This window comes from Cupressus sempervirens, chromosome 6 (assembly GCF_028749045.1).
Source record: "Cupressus sempervirens isolate cs-2001-9-10 chromosome 6, ASM2874904v1, whole genome shotgun sequence".
Lineage (NCBI taxonomy): Eukaryota > Viridiplantae > Streptophyta > Pinopsida > Cupressales > Cupressaceae > Cupressus > Cupressus sempervirens.
The window spans coordinates 5,362,424-5,382,464 of NC_143123.1; the positions used below are offsets into that span (position 1 = coordinate 5,362,424).

Here is a 20,041-nt window from a genome sequence, read left to right on the forward strand (position 1 = left end):
GAATTTAATACTCATGTTTACCCTCAATGGAGTTTTATACCTGATATCTATATTTAATCATTTTACTTAATTGGATTATGAGTAATCTTACACTTTTGCCTTCATTTTGATATTTTGATGTGCCCATAGTTTCACTTTTATGCTTTTATAGCATCGTTCTATGCCCATGTTGGCACTTTCTGGTTTTATACCAATGATCTACATGATTTATATAATTTTTTTGAGTTGCATAGGGAGCTTAATATTTTTTCAAGGATAACTATGTAGGTCCCCTCAGTATAACTGATACATAGTTTCCTTATCTGGCCCATGGAGTATCCCTCCATCCTATACTGGTATGCACTCATTTTATATGGAGTTTCCCTCCATTTGATCCTATCTGTTCCATTTTGATAGGATAATATTTTTATGGAGTTTCCCTCCATGTTGTTCCTCAATGAAGAGGATGTTATTATTGGAGTTTTCTCTCCAAATTCGGATGATTTGATCCAATTTGAAGGCAATATGTTGTTCTATCCTCATAATCCATTCTTTTGATCATGATAATTCTAATTTGATCAGCATGTCTCTCTTTTATGTTATTTTCATATATTAATGTGATAATGATTTGCATACTTCATTTCTTAGATCGTGAGTCATGTAAGTAACACCCCTCTATTTTTTGGCACAGTACACCATTCTTACTCTTGAAATCCTGAAGATCCAGGGGCAGCCCCATAACCACCACCTCCACCGAATCCACCACCTCCACGGCCAAAACCTGGTCTTGCACCAAGTGCCCAAAATTGAGGCTGATATTTAGCGGGAGCACGACCCTTCTCACCAAATTCTCCTTGTGCTCCACGTGGAGGGCCACCACGATATCCTTCCCTATCACCAAACCTTGGTCTATCACCCTCAAATCTAGGTGGCCCTCTGGGTTTGTCGTTGCCAGGAGGACCACCCATGGGCCTACCCAATGGCTTGGCAGATTTCTTCAATGTTGCAGGAACAATTTCTGATGGCAGATTCAAGTACGTGTGAAGATACTCAATGCCATCATTTGTGAGGTACCAGTAGTAATACATCCACGCAAATGACTCCCTCACATTCTCTTTAGACTTAAAGCTTTGCATCAATTTGATTACCTGAAGATTGGGTACATCAATTTCAGGATGCTTGGCCAAATTGTAATCCTTTTTTGCATAAAGCACACCCTCTTTGAAGAGGTACTTGTAGACCTCATTTCAATTTTTCTTCAGAATCAACATTTTGCAAGAACAAGGAACCTCTGGAAAACCCTTCTCGCTTTACTTCGGTGCTTCTAATCGTCTAAAGAGAAGACCCGATCTCCTTTCTTGTACTTAGCAGTGGCATCCTGATTCCTTTCAGCTGGGTGTTGCCCGAGAAGATTGGCTCCAACACCTGGTGTTATTCTGCTGGTCATTTTGATAGATTATAATATCTTTATTGCTAAAAGTCACCTAGAACCTCCCCCATCTGTTGGTCTGTGACGGCGGTGGGCAACTAGCACGACTGTACAATCATAGTTGTTCCATGCAATTTCATTGCTCCGACTATGAGCACATTATATTTTGCAAATGCCTAGCTCTCTTCACTTTGCTGTTGAATAGGAGTTTTTTTTTGTTTTTATCAACGATATATTATGTTTAGAAGTGCTTAATTTGGAGACTACCGAAGCTGCCAGAAGAAGGACGACTAAGCTCAAGAATTTGATTTAATGGGGGATGCTAAATTTAGGCAGCTTGTCTTTTCATGCAAGATTCTTTTTCTTTTTTTAGCTCTTGACAGAGGTATCATTTACTTTTATTATTGCCTCTTGTCAACCTATTTTTGGCAGGTAATCATTCATTGTCAAGCTTTATTCAAACTTTTTTTAGAAAAGTTTTTTTAACTCTTTTTAGTATATTCTTATCTGCCAGATCTGACCTCTATCATTAATTACTAAGTTTTTTTTAGTTATATCTTTCTTAATGTTTTATTTCAAAAAACAAAAAAATTCTTTTTGAATCACTTTCCATCATGAAGGCATAGTATGAGAAAAAATGGGGAGATCTTTTCTTGCCCCATGACTTTATCTTCTTATTACTTTGAGGTTATATTTTTGAACCAAGGTAAATATTGTGACTTGTTATAAATTGTGACTTTCCAAAATGTTAAGTATGGAAAGGTGATTATTTTCTTTAACCAATCTCTTTTCGTATATTTATTCAAGTATATATGGGTGCACACATATATACCAAGATAAATATACCAGCTATTATAATTTTCATATCCATGTTTACCCTTAATGGAGTTTTATACCTGATATCTATATTTAGTTGATCTTCATTAAATCATTTTACTTAATTGGATTATGAGTAATCTTACACATTTGCCTTCATTTTGATATTTTGATGTGCCCATAATTGCACTTCTATGCTTTTATAGCATCATTCTATGCCCATGTTGGCACTTTATGGTTTTATGCCATTGATATACATGATTTATATGATATTTGTTTTGAGTTGCATAGGGAGCCAATTTTTCAAGGATAACTATGTAGGTCCCCTGAGTATAACTGATACATAGTTTCCTTATCTGGCCCATGGAGTATCCCTCCATCTTATATTGGTATGCACTCATTTTATATGGAGTTTCCCTCCATTTGATCCTATCTGTTCCATTTTGATAGGATAATATTTTTATGGAATTTCCCTCCATGATTTTGTTCCTCAATGAAGAGGATGTTATTATTGGATTTTTCTCTCCAAATTCAGATGATTTGATCCAATTTGAAGGCAATATGTTGTTATATCCTCATAATCCATTCTTTTGATAATTCTAATTTGATTAGCATGTCTCTCTTTTTAATTTATTTTCATAGATTAATGTGATAATGATCTACATACTTTATTGCTTAGATCATGAGTCATGCATGTTATGGATTGATCACCCATTAACTTGCAGTGGGATGATTCATTAAGTGGACTGTCTATATCCATGTGATTGATGCAATATGCACGTATCATTAGTTGGCCTTGTCTGTGGTCATTTGTGCATTAGTATAATATACTTTTCATGAGAGCATTGATCAAGCTTTTTACTCAATTTGTCCTTGTTGAAAATTTTTTGAGCATATAATTTATCTTGATATCAGGTTATCTCCATTGTTTTTGTGGTAACATATTTTACTCATTGTTTCTCTATGAGAGTTTTATTATCCTTATTCAAAAGTATTTTGAATTTGCATATATAATGGCATTCTACTCGTGGATATTTGTCTTGTTTTTTGTTCTTTTTTTCAGGTGATCCATCAAGGAACCTTCTCGAAGATGTGTCTATGCTTCCACTTGATCACATTCAAAGGACTCATGTACTTATCTTGGATCTACAAATGTTCCATATGGCTTCAAGACAATCAAATTACTTCATATGGAAGATTAAGTTGCAGATTTTTGTAAAAATTATGGGTCTAATACCCTTTGATGTAATTACCCCAAGTAAAGATTAAAGGGGGGTGTTAGAAGTTGTAATCTTTCCTTGGTGTGCTTATAAACCAAGGTTAGACCTTCTTCCTTTATTGTTGTAATATATTAGGATATAAGCCAAGGTATCCTAATATATTTATTTTTTGTCCTTTTTCCACTACATCTTATTTTGTCATCTAGTGGAATATGTGAGGACAAATATATATTGTAATTTCTAATTTTAGATTATTCCTCCTTAAGAGGAATCTCACACTTGACCTCATACATATATGAATGGTGGCATTCATAGACATGGGAGTTACATTCTAACTCCTCTCTCTCATCTCTATTTAAGAGATGACCCTCCTCTCTCATTTAACAATGAGTATTTCTTCCTCTTCTCAATTACTGTATGAGCATTGCTCTCTATCTCTCTCTCTCTTCCTTCTTAGGCTTTTCATGCATCATTCATAATGTCACAAGGGGTTTTCTTTTCTTTCCCCTTTCCAAATATCTTGTCTCATGATGTTGGAGCTTGAAGCTTTCTCTCTCCTATTTTATGGTAATATCTTTTCATGCATTTACTCACTTAGATTCTTTCCTGGTATTGTTTATTTACAGATTTCTTTTTCCATTTCTAACAGATTGACTAAAAAATTACACACTTGAATTCCATTAGTACTATCACAATTTGACTTGTGAAAAGATATCTAAGCCTACTTATCAATAACACAATTTGTTAGACCATTTGACCTATCATAGAATATACATAGATATCTAGTCTCCATGGTGATAGATAGATTGATTTATGAGGTGCACATATACATGTGAGTACCCATTACAATTGGTATTCTATGATGGCAGATCTAACATATGGAATTAATGAAACCTTAAGAATCCTATTAGGCTCTACATCATAACTAAACCTTGAGAATCCTATTAGACTCTAAATCATAACTAAACCTTGAGAATCCTATTTTGGCTCTACGTCACTGTCTATCTCTATCATGTGACAATCCTTCACTATTTTGAGGCTAGATTAATGGATTTACCCCTTGCATTGTCTATGATGTATATGTAACTAGTGGGAGAGGGTGGTAAAATTGTAATGAATGTGTATATGATGATTTTGTGTGTATGGTAAGAGTTTTGATAGAGAGAAAGAACCAAAGACTAGCTAGGTAGTGAAGAGCATGAGCATGGGTGACTACCCCAAGTGGAGAAGTAAGAGTTTTCTCTGAAAAAGGATAAGTTACATGTTTGATATCATCTATTAGGATGATTTTAAGTATGTTTGATCCATTTACAAGATCTAGAAAGATTGGGAGATGAGCTTTTTGGAAAGCCCTAGGGTAAAGGACCTAGAAGTGAGGGTTTCATGAAAGGGGATGTAGAAATGCTAGAGTGACCAAACAAACTTTGAAATCCTTTCGTTTGAGTCATATTACAAGATTTTTTGAGGTTTTTAAGGTTCCATAAAATAAGGGGATATGATTTTCTTTGTAAATGGCCACTAATTAGGCCTAGTTGTGTAACTGAGATAGCAAGATTTGAGAGATACTTTCCAAAACAACTATATTTGAAATTTTGTTTTTTTAAAATGATGCCAAGTGAGAGTGGAGGGAGCAGAGGTTTTCAAAATTTGAATTCACATAAGGGCAAGATTTCTCTAGATCGTCAGGATCAGATCCCTAGATTGGAACACGGGTCACATGAGGGACAGTCAGGTAGCTTCAAGTACTAGGGACCAGTTAGAGATCATGGATGGGGACCCAGATGTTCCCCCCAAGGAAGTGGTCAAGATTCCTTTGATTCCCAAAGTGGACTATCAAGGAGCTACAAAATGGTCCTCTCTTTTGGTCAAACCCTCAGGTAAGTCCTCTTTCTCACCTACCAAAGCTCTACCTGAATCTGACAAACGCTCTTGTGCCATTGCCATCCCAGATGAGATTATGGATCATAGCATTTGATTCATGGCTTCAACACTAATTGGGAAATTTATAAGGCCTAGACCAAACATTGATGATGTCAAGACTTACATCAAGAAGCATTGGGCCCTCAAAGGCCAAGTCTCGATCATAGCTATGGCGAAGAGTTTCATGTCATTTGATTTCACATGCATGGAAGATTTGGCCAATATTCTTTGTGAAGGATAGTGGGCTTTTCATTGATCCACTCTAGTGCTATAGAAGTGGTCCTCCAAACTAAATTTGAGCGATTCCTTTTTTGTTCAAGCCCTTGTCTAGGTTAGATTACCCGAGCTGCCTTTAGAATTTTTGAACAAGGATGTTTTTGTGGGGCTTGCAAGGAATTTTGGTGAACTCCTCTCTACAGATCTAATAATACATGATTTAAGATAGAAATTTAAGGCCATAAAAAGCCTTCTCAAGGTATTCAATATTTACTATTCTCCATATTAACAGTGATTGCATAGAAAAGATGCTTAAACATACCAAAGAAAAGTTGCTTAAACTTTGCAAGAAAAAGAACAATAGGTGAATAAGATTGAAATCAAAGGCCATTGGATGTCATCTCAGGGAATGCTTTAGATTAATAGTGTTTACATAGAAAAGCTTCTTTAGCCACACTTAATAGAATATTGTATCCTTGGCAAAACAAAAAATCAATACAAATAAAGTAAAGTTATGCTATATAAACCACAATTCCATAATGATCATGTTTAGATCTCTACAAATTGCCAAGTTTGAACAACAACTCATAAGAATCCAATTATAGCAATGAGTGTATGAGTATATAGAGCTATCCAAACCTAGAAAGGAAGTGGAAGCATCTAATGTGATCTCTTTCCAAAGCCAAGACCATATAATTAATGTTAATGAGCCCAATAAGGCTCCCACTAATACTTGATCTAAGAATGCAAGCCCTCTAATAATTGAAACCATGCATTCAATGTGAGTAAAAGGAACAAGCACAAGACTTATCAACTTTCAATTAGATACATTTATCTTAAATTCTATTCTTTATGTTTCCATTTTTTAAGTAGAGAAGTGGATGACTAAGCAATTGTAATTGATATATATATTTATGGATAGTTAGATTCCAATAAATGTTACAAAATATGAAACCAACTATTTTGTAAAATACATGTACTATTTCCTCTTAAGTGAGCTTATATTAGTAATAGAAAAGGAAAATTAAGTGAAATTGTGTGAAAAATATATATTCCCATTCTTTCTTATAAAGGCACGAACAAAATAATAAAAAATAGAATATTTGTCATAATGGTTGTCCTTCTCTAGCTATTGGTTTCTCCCCTACAAACTCTAAGGGACCACAAATCATACATCCTTGATTGGCATAGATCTTGTTAGGAAGAAAATTTAGACATGGATCTAAGTGCTCAACATTCTTGTGGAAATGAGGAAAAATGATGGATACTGAACCAATCTTTCTATCTACACTCTTATGACATTATTGGGAATATGATTGAGAAATCTAGAGCCTTCTAATAAATTAATAGAACAAATAATACCCACAAAAATTTCTAATGAGAGCATTTCTATGATGATGGTTGAGGATGTAGTTGATGAAACATTTACACTATTATAGTGAGAGAACTATTGTGGTGGTTGTAAATAAAAATAACAAAACCTTTAAGTTTCTCTATATCCCACAAGTCTTGTAGAATTGTATACATATCTTTCCTAGCACTCATGTACCTACATCCATGGGAATATAAAATGATGCTTAGTTGAGAGGGTCAGAAAGAAATAAATCAACTCTGACATAAAGAAACAGTAAACAAAAGGGCTTAGGTTTCCATCAATATAGATAAAAATGTCGTGGTTAAAACTGAATCTAACCAATTTCATGCCCTAGATAATGACCTTCAGTAGAATTTTTTTAATAATTTACCTTAATAGTAAGCCTTAACAATATTTAATTACTCTACTATTTTTTAATTAGAAACAACATGAATTTAAAGTGATGAGAAAAATGTTAAGCTGGTTGTAAGATCTTTATTCTAATCAATACATTTTTTAGATAGACATTTTGATCACACATGTCTATCTTCTGTTGACACCTTTCGAACCCTACCACTTCCCTATCTAAGGTAGGGACTCTAGTTGTGTGCAACCCTTTTTCTATATAACTTTTAACCCTTCTTCCTTCTACATCTTCTATATAATTTTTCATTGTCATAGTCATTTATTAGATACTATCATATTTATGTTTATCATTTTGAACTTTATTCATTTAATGTTGCACTCTTACCTTTGAATGACCTACTTTTCTTTTCATTTTCATGGACTATATCTAGTCATGGTTCATATTTTTTTTCACACTTGGATAGCAAACTATAGCTACTTTTCCATTTCATCATTCTTCAGAATACCAAGATGTGCAGTCAATAATAATTGGGGTTTTGTTGCAAGCTGTAATTAAGTATGCAATGGTTCTAATACTGAAGAGAATCTTCTTAGATATCCATTGGATGGTTCTAGAATATTGTAACCTATTACTAGATTAATTCATGGAGTATGTGTATGAACACTTCTTTTCTTTTCTTGCATTTCTTAGATCATGCCTTTGAATACTTGGTATGTAACTTAAATTGATGTAATACAAATCCTAATACCTATTATAATTATCATATGGATTATATATTGAGTTGATTATTACTAGACATACAATATCTTTGTATTTAACATTACATTTTAAAATTTCACATTCTTAAAGGTTACCCAAGATTTTTCAGTTTAGTTATATTTTAAAATGGAAAATTTGAGTTTTTATATATCTTTTAAAATTTTGAATAGTCATTTCCTATTATCTTGTTACCTTCTTGCAAATTGTGTCCCAATCTCCAAAAATGAGAAAATGTTTATATCCATTACCCTAGGTTCCTTACTAAAGAATGAAAGTTACTTCTACTTTTCAAACAAATTTTCTTTCTTGAATATCTATTGCATTACATTGACATGCTAGGAAATTCAAAAATGACTAAAATGCTGCAAAAAGAAATTTATATTCTTCCCTAATGGGAACCATTCTATTACAAATTGCTATAGTAAATGAAGTTATGAAATTTCCACCATGAATTTATATGAGATCAATTGTTGTTGTAGTCTATGTTTCCTTTTTAATATTCAATGCCTCAACTAATTGGTTTGGGCTCAACCTTTGGTTCATAACCCTTGCTTTTTGTGATGGACTAGTGAAAAATCACTCCCAGGAAGTATGTCTCACTAGAGTTATATATGAAAGTCTAATCACATAGAATGATAGAAAATATATTGCAACAATGGACCCTTAGGTGAAGCCACTTATAAAATAATTTCCTAAGTTGAAGCCTTCAATGAACTAATGCTAAATGTGCATTTAGGTGACATCTCATATATGCCCAATTTGAGTAGTTCTAGGAAAGGTTCCAAAATAACAATCAGTAGCACATGCCCTTCATTTAACATTAAATGTACATTACATAGGAAATTGCATGCCTTGAAGAATTTGTGACACATTTGTGAAGTAAAATTTCAATTAAGGTGGCAATTGAGCTTGGTCTGGATCTTGTATTGTACAATGAACATTGAAAGAAGAAACCAATAAAATGCTAGTGTTGTGCTCACAAAAAATCTTGCATGAATGATGTGAAGCTGAGTTGTACCATGATCGTATGTGATGGGAAGTTTCTATTACTTATCAAGAGGTGACTTTATTGCACCAAGTTTTGCATGGTAACTATTTGCCATTTTCCACAATGAAAAATAATCAAATTTGAGCACTTCATCTAAAAAAGTTCAGGACACATGGTTATCAATAAATTCTATCTGAAGCTTCTTCACATTTATAATCCAAGAAATAACATTTTTACCATCAATATTAACCCAATAAATTGATGTTTATGCTATTTGTTACCACCATTTATCAACCAAACATGTGACCCTCTTTCATTCTTGTAGGCACTTTTGAGCTTCATGAACTTCTACCTTGTGCTTAGAAAACTATTTTTTCATAGCTATTTTTCATGCTCCATAGCCACATAAAAATAGTATGATGTAGTTATTTCATATTCTCATCTTGAGCTATAATATTTTCTCAATAATGCATGGCCATTACCAAATAAGTCCTTAAGCATATGTACTTGATTGATTGCCTTTGAAATTTCCTCCAAAATACATATCTCTAACCCATGGAGCTTCAACCAAAACTCCAATGATTGTAATATTGATCCCAAGCCAAAATTTTAATCCTCAACACCTATATGATATTTGTAGTATAATATATGTGTAACAAATTCATGGAATTTTTGAAGGATCCCTTGCACTAGCTCTTGCCATTAGTAGTTATACATTGTTCTTTGTAGTAGCAATTGCTTGAGGTCTTGTCAACTCACTTACACCCATGGAATCCAAAAGAGTCTATGGACTAGATGGAGTGGATGGTAATATATAAAGATGGTTATCTAGGCTTCTCTAGGATTCTATGAAAGTGTCTACTTCTTTTTCAATGAGATCATATGTCTCTTTTGTCTTGTTTTGAACTATTGTATAGGCTAGAATAATTGTGTTTGTTGAATATTCATGACTAGATAGAGGATGCTTCTCCCAAGATGTCATTGTAGTCAAATTTGATCAAATAAGAGTTGTATATTGATTCCAATTAAATATTGCACTCATCAAATTGTTCAACATTTTTCCATTTATTTCACAATTCTTCCTTTTCTTCTCTCCACTCTACACATTTTCTTGAGTCACAAAACTTCATATGTTAATCTATTTACACTTCCTCTTAACCCTACTAGTTTTCTTTCCTTTAACAAAATGTCTAGCTCAAATTATCTCAAGCCTCTAGATCCTCGAATGTTGTTTCCAACAATGTATGAAAAACCTCCATCTCTATTGTCACTACCTCAATAACTTCTCACTATCCTTTCTTTCCTTTGCAACTTTATTCAATGCATCTTCAATTTTCATAAAATGCTACATGTGAGCTTTATGTCTCTCACAAGGTTAATTATATGTCCCATTACTTCTACTTTGACTACATGAACTCACATCAAGAGATGCAACATCCATTACTTTATTATTCTTACATTAGCACCTTAGTCACTCAACACCTTCTCTAACATTGATTTTATCAACCTCTCAATTTATTAGATTAAAAATTTGAGTTGTGTATGATGTAATTGCACAAATTAATTATCAAGGATTCCTCAAGGAATTTAGACCAATTCCATGTACACCATAAGGTATTTATCCATCAATGTTAATACCCAACTTTGAAGTTTGCAAATATAAATGTCCTTGAACACTTAAGCCATCATTAGTCAGAGATGTGTTCTATATTGATTTAATAAGATGAGCTATAAGAGAATCATATGTTTCTAATGTTCATTTCTTATTTTTTCTTAATAAGAGTGGGACCAGTTATGGGTTTATTGTCCTTGACTAGTGATTTTTCCCAAATTAGGTTTACATGTTAAATCCTCATATCATTTACTTGTGTGAATGTTATGTTGTACATGTTATTTTATAGTTGTTTTTTTTACTATTAGTCAGAACATATAAAAAATAGAGAGTTAAAGGATGTTAAGTTTTTGATGAGGTGTTATATTTACCAAGTGGTTGAATGAATTTATTTAAGATGTTTGAAGTTAGTAAATGTTGAATTGGTACATCTGGGCTTGAGGATAATTGATTCACTCCCCCCTAGCTATTCTAATCATTCTAACAATTGGTATCAAAGAGTTTGGTGCTTATAAGAAGGTTTAAAGGTACTCAAGTCAAAGATCAATATGTACAAGAGAGAGGTACCTAAGTTGAACAAGGAGAACTTTCCAGCATGGAAGGATCTAATTAAATTACATCTATTGGGAGTTGGAGACTCTACAATATACTTCTTGGAAAATGAATACATTGGAGTTCCTAGACCCATGATTTTTGAGAAAATGAAGGAGAAGTAGGAGCATAATCAAATGATTTTAACACTAGCATCTTCTTTAGGTTAAGTTGAATTTGATGATGTGAAGGAATCCACTACTACAAAGAAAATTGGGACAAGTTAGCTCAAATTTGTAGAGGAGATAAAAATATGGTAAGGGCTAAGGAAACAAGTTAAAGAGGTAAATTTGATGACATGAGAATGAAAGAAGGTGAAATTGTTGCATAGTATTGTGGCTAAATCAAGGATATTATGAATTTTATTAGAGGAGTTTGGGGAGTCATATATGATGAGATTGTGATCAAAAAAGTGTTAAGTACTTTACTCTCTATCGATGCAATTAGAGTACTTGAAATTCAAGAATTAAGGTGTACTGCTAGTAATGATTTGTCCCTAGATAGTCTAATTGGTAGACTTATTGCATTTGAATCATCAAATTTTGGCAATTATTCACCCGCTAGTATTGAATGTGTTTTCAAATTTCAACTAACCCTTGATGGATCTAAGACAAATAAGAAGAGTATGAATGTGGATAGCGATAGAGAATCAAAGGATGATCTTGATGATCATGAAGCATTTTTGGCAAGGGGAGTACCAAGAGGAAAAGGAAATATAAAGGTAAACTTACTATTATATGTTTTACATTTAACAAAGCTGGTCATGTTGTAGCAAGGTCTCCTAGTAGAGATGATAAGGAGGAAATAAAAGATAGAAAATATATTAGTAGAAGAGACAATAGAGATAGGTGAGGTAACAAAGACTACTAAAGAAAAGGTAATAAATATTTTTACATTGTTGAAGAAGAAAGTTCTGATAGGATTCTGATGAAATTGCTGAAGAATTTGTATATATATATCAATGAAAGATGACTCTGATGAAGATGGGAAATCTACTTTAATCTCTCATGTGAGTAAGAAAAATAGATGGATAATTGGTAGTGATTTCTCACATCATATGACCAATGATACAAGTAATTTATAAAAGTTAGAAAATTATAATATAAATAGTGTTAAGTTTGGAAATGATGCACCATGTTATGTGAAAGGCAAATGATCAATTAAACTAAATGATAAAATCAGATGTGATAATGCATATTGGGTTGATGGTTTTAAATATAACTTGTTGAGTATGGCATAATAATACAATTTAAGCTACCAACTTGAATTCTAAAATAAGAAGGAAATTTTTTTTGATGCTACTGGTAAACTAATTGGAACTAGAGAGAAAAAAAAAAGAGTTGACTTGTTCTATCTAGACCTATTTGAAGATACATGTCTATTTGCATAGTATGAAGATGTTTGGTTATGGCATAAGAGGCTATGTCATGTGACACTAGTGCATTTCACCCTAAATCATGACCAAAAATTGCAACCAAGTTTTTTAAATGGGTTGGTTGGTTACATTATAAAGAAAATTTTTGTTTTTTTTAATAGCATGCCTGTGTTGGTCACAATTGCGACCAATTACTTTGGTCAGAATTGCGACACACATGATAGCATAAAAAAAAAGGGCAAAAATGTAATTCACATTTCATTTGGTGAAGCTGTGAGTACAGTCTCCATCAACATTGGTGTGAGGGAAGCAAAAAAGTTTGATCTCCATTGAAAATGGCACAAGGGCACGTCTGCTACAGATCATTGACGAGTGTGTTTGATTGTAGAACATTGTAATAAAACTTTGTTACGACTTATTGCTATGATTGTAGACTTCCATTTGGGCTTTCTTGAATGTCATCACCCTTTTATTTTAGCTCTTGTTCTTGCCACCTCCTTCATGCTCTGATCACATGGTATTTTAAAGTGTTTTTTGGGGTTTTATTTTCCACTTTTTATGATATGCAGTGTATCATCTCATTAGATTCTTCACTCATACTATGCGACTTTCCACAAACTACCTATTTGGATTATGTTCATGATCTCAACTATTAGGGGAAACTCTGCACACTCTATCTTCTCTCGACTATGTAGGGTTCTAGAATTTTGAACAATTTGGATCTCCTTAGGGCTTGAAGAGCCTTATCTTTATTAGGTCTTCTTCCTTTGAAATGGATGCCGCTTGAATTAACACTGATTTTCTTATCAAACACAATTGGATACTTTGCATAATTCACACTAATAGAAACAACAACACCAACTACTTGTTACTCTGCAAGGAAAAAGTGAGCATCTTCTGCACCCTTTTCACAACTTTCATGCAATCTTTTGTGTCTATTACAAAGTGCACTCCACATTTAATGATTCATCTTGATAGAAGTCCTCTCCTTGGAAAATAACAAGCTTTTTCATTCTTGAATAGGGCTTGACTACTATTCTATTTATCCCAGGAATGCCATGTAAAACTCTTTGCCATATACTGACATATTCAGGCTATATTGTGTTTTTTAATGGACACTTTTAATGGTTTTCTACCAAGCCACTACTTTAAGAATATGCTCTCTTTCGTCAAGATTACTTTCTAGGATAGTTACTAAACTTTTTATGTCAATACTTCAGTTAGAAATATGCTTTCTTGTTCAACAACACAAAATCTGCCTTGTCTTCATAATTTTGTAAAGTTTTATGATGCTCATCTTGCAAAATCAACCTTGACATTTTAAAAAATTCATTGAAACATAGTACATATTCCTTGTTTCTTGTATCATATTTCATTATTCCACAAATTTTTTCTCATGATCAAATCATACAATTACATAGCTTGACAATTCCTTAAATCAAATTAGCATACATATAGAAAAAATGCACGAAGATGGCAGGTTGTGAAAGAAATCATATAGGGCTGCAATGTGGGTGGTTTGTATTAATCCTTGAAACCTACCATGTGTATGAGGGCTTGGCACTACTGATAGTTGGTTAAACACATGGAGCGCATTCTTTAATTGAAACATTGCTTGACGAACCTCATCAATAGTACATTTTTGCTTTTGAAGTGTTGAAGTTGAAAACTTCTGCATGGCAACACCAACATCAAAGCGTAACATGTAATTTGAGGGTGCCAAATGTACTGCTCTTAATAATGTTCTTTTACAATCTTGCCACTATTCTGCTTCATAATGTGATCGAGCTAAATATAATAAAATTTGGGTGTCAGTGCCAAAATAGAATTTCCTCAAACAATTTTGATACATTTTCACTACAAGCCCAAACTGTCCTTGTGCAAAGTAAACATGTACTAGATTTACCCACACATTAGGCATCTAAACAAAGATGTTTCCTATTGTAGCTTCTTGAACTTGTGTAAAAATTTCCTTTGTAATATCAAAATGACCCCTTTCAGCTAGCACAATGCCTGCCCCATTTGCAGCATAGACATTTCCAGGTCTCTAAGCCAACAATTTACAATATAGTTCCCTAGCCTTATCAAGATGTATTCCCTCTACATCTAGATCCTTCTTCTCATTGCATGAAGCTGCAAAATAATTCTAGTTTCCAGGAGAAATGTCAGCATAAGCATCCTTACCATCTGATACATTTTTGCAGTTTTAATTGTTTCTTTTGCTTTAAGCCAGTCATCTATTTTCAGTTCTAGGTTTCCAAGCATGGTAATTGCATTTACTAAGGTTTTATCCACCTCAAGTGCCTCCCCAAACAATTCTAGGCTTAGTTGGATCTCATTTTGAGCCTAGGCCATGGCTGCAAGTCGTAGATATGCATCCACATAATCAGGAAACTTGAACAATATTAGCCTGTACAAAAGATTTTCTTTTTCAGTGTCATGTAGCTATTCAAACAGCCTAGCAAGAGTAAATAGTATGGTATATGAAATATTTACATGTTCAACAATGGATGATCTATATTCCAAGAGATCTTTTGTAGTCAAAATAGAAGTTTGAAAATTGTTGAAAATCTAGTATAAGTTTATGTTGAAAATGGTTCTAATTTTTAAATTGAATTCACCAAATAAAGTTATTTGAGAAGATTTTTCGTAGTCAATATAGAAGTTTGAAACATAGAAAATGTTATTTGTTTTTTATTTGTTTCACAGAAAGATTTTGAAGTCAACAAAAGGAAAATCAAGTGATGAAATTTTGTTCCTCTTATGTTCAATGATATAGTTCTATTATCTTTTATTTTTAAATTTTTTTATTGAATATATATCTTAAAATTATTTTAAATAAATCTTAGGTTCAAATTTATTCAATATTTGATTTATTTTTCAAAAATAAGAAATTGTAACCCACTTGAAGATTTTTGTGACATATGAGTTCTAAATGATCCATGAGAATTTAACTTATATCTTGAAAATATTTCATATTGATTTGATTTACATTATTACATATATACATATATGTTTCTATAGATATTTAGTTTATTTAAATATGTTGTTGCTTCTGATCTATCTATTGTATAGGTAAAATAATAAAGGTTCACCACACAAAGAGTCTTTTTGATGAAACGATGTATTCACCAAATAAGAAGTATTACCAATGTAGGATGGAATGAATTATTTATTATATCATCCCCAAAATACCTCAATAGAAGACAAGAGGTAGTTGAATCATGAGCTTTCCATTGAGTTCGAAGATATTTTTAGAAAAAAAAAATGTATTTTTGGAGAATGGTTAACACTATAAAAGACAAGTTATCTAAATAGATTATTGAATTTTTTGTTAGGAAATATCAACTAGGATAAGATTATAAATCAAGGATAACAACATGATTTGGTATCCTATTTCCAAGATAAAATAGGCTACAAAGAAAGAAAAGTGGTTCACTCATAATATTCTAAAATGCTAATTTGGGTATAAATTGTGTCTTGTTGTCTTTATGGGCTTCATTTGGCTAGTCATTAGCTGAAAAACTAGGAATTGCTAAAGATCAATTAAATAGGGATAATCATTTATAGTTTTTGTATGAACACATTTAGGCTATTTTAAATTAAATATATTGATTTTCCTTTGCATTGAGTTGCTATAATAATTTTGTTTTCTTCAAATCCATATAGTAGATTAAATAAAATGTCTCATTATTTCTATATTCACCACTACTTATAGGTGAAAAAAGAACATTCAAGCATTCAAGGACTATTGTGATATTTTCTATGCAAGCTCACAATGTCCAATAGACTTTCAAACAACCAGAATGCTTCATCCCATGTATGAAAGTTTTCATTTATAAAATAGTTATTCTGTGGTATATGAAATATTTTATATATTCAACCATGAACGATCTATCATTCTCTTGTAACATTTAGCAAATAGTTTGAATACTTGACTTTTTATAATAGTTTGTTACTTGTATGCACATTTTTGGGGAGCCAAATGACAAAGATGAGCTTGAAATATTTGAATACATTCCTTTTCATACGAGTGATTATGAACATATGTCAAAATATATTGAAATATACATATATATTTTTATCGCACACTTATGTAGTGCACAGATTTAGATATGTGTAGTTACTTTTAAACATGTTAATCTAGTGTAACTTATAAAATGTCTAATATAAGTCTAGGTTGAAAAAGGTTATAATTTTTTAACGAAATTTGTCAAATAAAGTTATTTCAACATATGTTTTTTAGTCAACATAGAAGTTTGAAACATAGAAAATGTTAGTTATTATTTTATTTGCTTCATAGAAAGATCATGAAGTCAACAAAAGGAAAATTAGGTGATAAAATTTTGTTCCTAGGTAGGGCCACAATAATGGTTCCCACTTTCCATAATGAATAAATCAGATGGAAAGTGGGGAAGCTAAATTTTAGGGGCTTCAAATGAAGCCAAATCTTTGAATGAAGGTCCCAAGGGGCTTTACTCGAAGCCTCCATGTCGATATTGGTGTGGGGGCTTTGAATGAATCTTAGGGCTTCATTCGAATTTGACATGCAGACCTCATTCATACTCCTAATAACCGATTAGAAAGTCTTTTAAATTCAACATTTTTTCTTTTTTGTCCCATGGTTTCATGTATGATTTGGTGGACTAGGGTGCTAAGAGGGAAGTTAGTAACATCATACCTTGCATCAACATCTCCTTCTATGATGTAGGAGCACCTATTCATTGGATTTCTCATGGATAAATTCATATTTTAAATTATATTTAAATAATATTTAAAAAGCAACTCAATTTAAATAGTGTTGTCACTTTATCCCATGGCAACTCAAGTGAAACACCTTCTTCTTCTAGTCAATGGAAGAATTCCATATCTTTTAAACACACAGGAAAAACTTCAAAATTGATACTGGGGCTTTTATTGATGAATTCAACCCAAACACCATTTCCTAATGCCTCCATGAAAGTTTGCTGAGCCAAATCTAGTTCATCATGCTCAAAATGAAGAACCTCAATGTTGTTTAACAATTCAATGGGTACATCTTCTCTGCTCTTCTTTAGAAGAGACTTTCCTGTGTTAAGAGAATCTAAGGCTGCACTAGGGTTTGATGATATCAATAACTCACCCATCTTAATAAAGGAATGAGCATCATGTGGATCTATGCAAGTTGCCTTTCTTAGAATTTCCAAAGCCTTCTCTCGCTGCCCTTGTTGAGCATATATATGGCCTACAGCTTTCAAGCTCTCACAGTTCTCAGGGTGAACCTCTAGAACCTTTTCAAAATTTGAGAGAGAACTCTTAAGATCTCCCAATTTCATTTAACCTATCCCTTCCCAAAGTATGGCAACACAAAATCCTATGGCTTTTGGCTTTCCTTGACTGATGCCATGTAGTAGCAACCAACAATTTCATAATCACCTTTGATATGATAAGATCATGCAAGATTATAATATGAATGAGATTTCATGAGAGGGTGGTTTGTCAAAATAAGAGCTATCTCAGTCAACTGTTCATTTTGATCTCCACATTGCTAATCACTTGGATTAATGCTTTTCTCTTTCTTCACAAAATAGGTTTGGTCCAAGAGTTCAACAAGTCAATAAAGTGAACCATTTAGGTTAATGTCTCCCCTCCCAAATGATTTCCTCAAAATCAATATAGATGGGTGTTCAAGGAGTAATCCACGTCCAACAGGAATGGGTGGTGCTAGTAGTGGAACTTTAAGCCCTGTTTAGTTTTTCTTTTCTACTTCCTTAAGTACTCATTCTAAAAATTAGATGGAAGCTTGGGCTATTCTCTATACTCTTGAGAAAGCCTATGTATTAGTCTGGAAAATGATTTTTGCAAGATGGACTATGATTCTTGTCACCCTTCTGAATAGTGGAAATTTTCTAGATTGCTCTTGGAGGCTAGCCCTGGTGGCTATGTTGATGTACAATTTAATATGTTTGAGAATGAATATGAACCTTTTTGTTAATATGATTCTAGATATTAAGTAGTTAGCTATAGATGCACCCTTATGTGTGATCTTTTTTCTTAAATCAATATAAAAAGGTGTGGCCCCTCAGGCCACAATTTACGTGGAAATGAAAAAATGAAAAATAAACATAGATATGAGATAAGAAAAATAATAAACAATGGAGTAATAAAAAAAGAAATAGCCATTGCTAAAGTCCACCCTTCTCATACTTTTTCACTTGCATAAGCTCAAAAGAAGAGATGCTATAAGCCCTAGAAAAGACATAGTTGTTGAACCTAGGAATTGTCATAAAACTTTTCAATGTGGAAATCATTTCTCATCATGCATCTGAAAAATAAGTCTCGCTATAGATTTTTCTTAAAATCATAGTCAATGAATTTAAGGCTATAAGAACAAACATGCCTACCAAATATGACACTTTGGGTTTCAATGCTGAAACTAAAAAGCATCAACCTACATTGGAAAAAACAATTTAAACAAATTGAAATGGAGTACCCAAATCAGGAATTGCTAAATGTCCTAATCAACTAGTTTTTACGCTTTGCAGTAATGACCTAGTATTTATACCAATTATGCTAATTTTTGTGGAATATGTATCATAAATATTGCCTCAAATCCTTAGCCTACCCTATGGGCCTAGAACCTGTCTAGTTTGCAAGTACCAAATAGAATTCAAAACTGATATCTTGATGTATTTGATAGATCATTGTCAATTGTCTAATTTCTCTTTATTATTGTTTCTTGAAGGATTGATGGGTGGATTATTAACCAATTGATGTCTTAATTATAAATATTTAAATGATTGGATGCTAGAATGGTTGATACTCAAATAGTTGATATTTGCCTGTATAAGTGATTGATTGTTTGCTTCCTAACCTGATTGTTTGGTTATTTTGATATTTGATTCACAATTGATGATAGGTGGACAATTGAATGGTTTACTTTGATGGATTCAAGATTGATGATTTAACAAATGTTGATAGTGATGATTGAATGAATGCTGATTTGATATAATGGTGTGTAATGATTTCATAAATTGATTCTTGAATGGATTTCTGATTTTGTATCTAGTTGAATGAAATTACATTTGATGGTGAATTTCTATTGATCTTCCCTTTATATTTTATTTATAAAAGAATTGCCACCCTTCAAAAGGAATTGAGTCGCCACCCTTCATTGCTGCCTCATGGAATAATAATTTATTTCCAAATGATTGTTTGCTTCCTTCATGTTCTCTTCTTATAGAATGGTCTCTCCTTTATATCTTAATCCTTCAATACTCATAACTCTTTATTGTATTCATTTTGATCATTCACTAAACTTAATTAAATTATAATTATATTACGTGTTATTTTAATTTTTTATATTTTTCCTTTTTATTTTTATTATTGAATGTCATGTCAAAAAGGGGACATTATAGTGAGATGCATTACAATAT

At 32.5% G+C, this 20,041-nt stretch overlaps 3 pseudogenes; all 3 read right to left on the minus strand.

Annotated features, from left to right (window-relative positions):
• Nucleotides 1-651: 651 nt before the first annotated feature.
• Nucleotides 652-1,340, minus strand: LOC149550710 (small ribosomal subunit protein eS10z pseudogene; annotated as a pseudogene).
• A 7,871-nt stretch (nt 1,341-9,211) lies between these two features.
• Nucleotides 9,212-14,331, minus strand: LOC149550711 (AUGMIN subunit 5 pseudogene; annotated as a pseudogene).
• A 57-nt stretch (nt 14,332-14,388) lies between these two features.
• Nucleotides 14,389-19,310, minus strand: LOC149550712 (protein CTR9 homolog pseudogene; annotated as a pseudogene).
• Between the last annotated feature and the right edge of the window lie 731 nt (nt 19,311-20,041).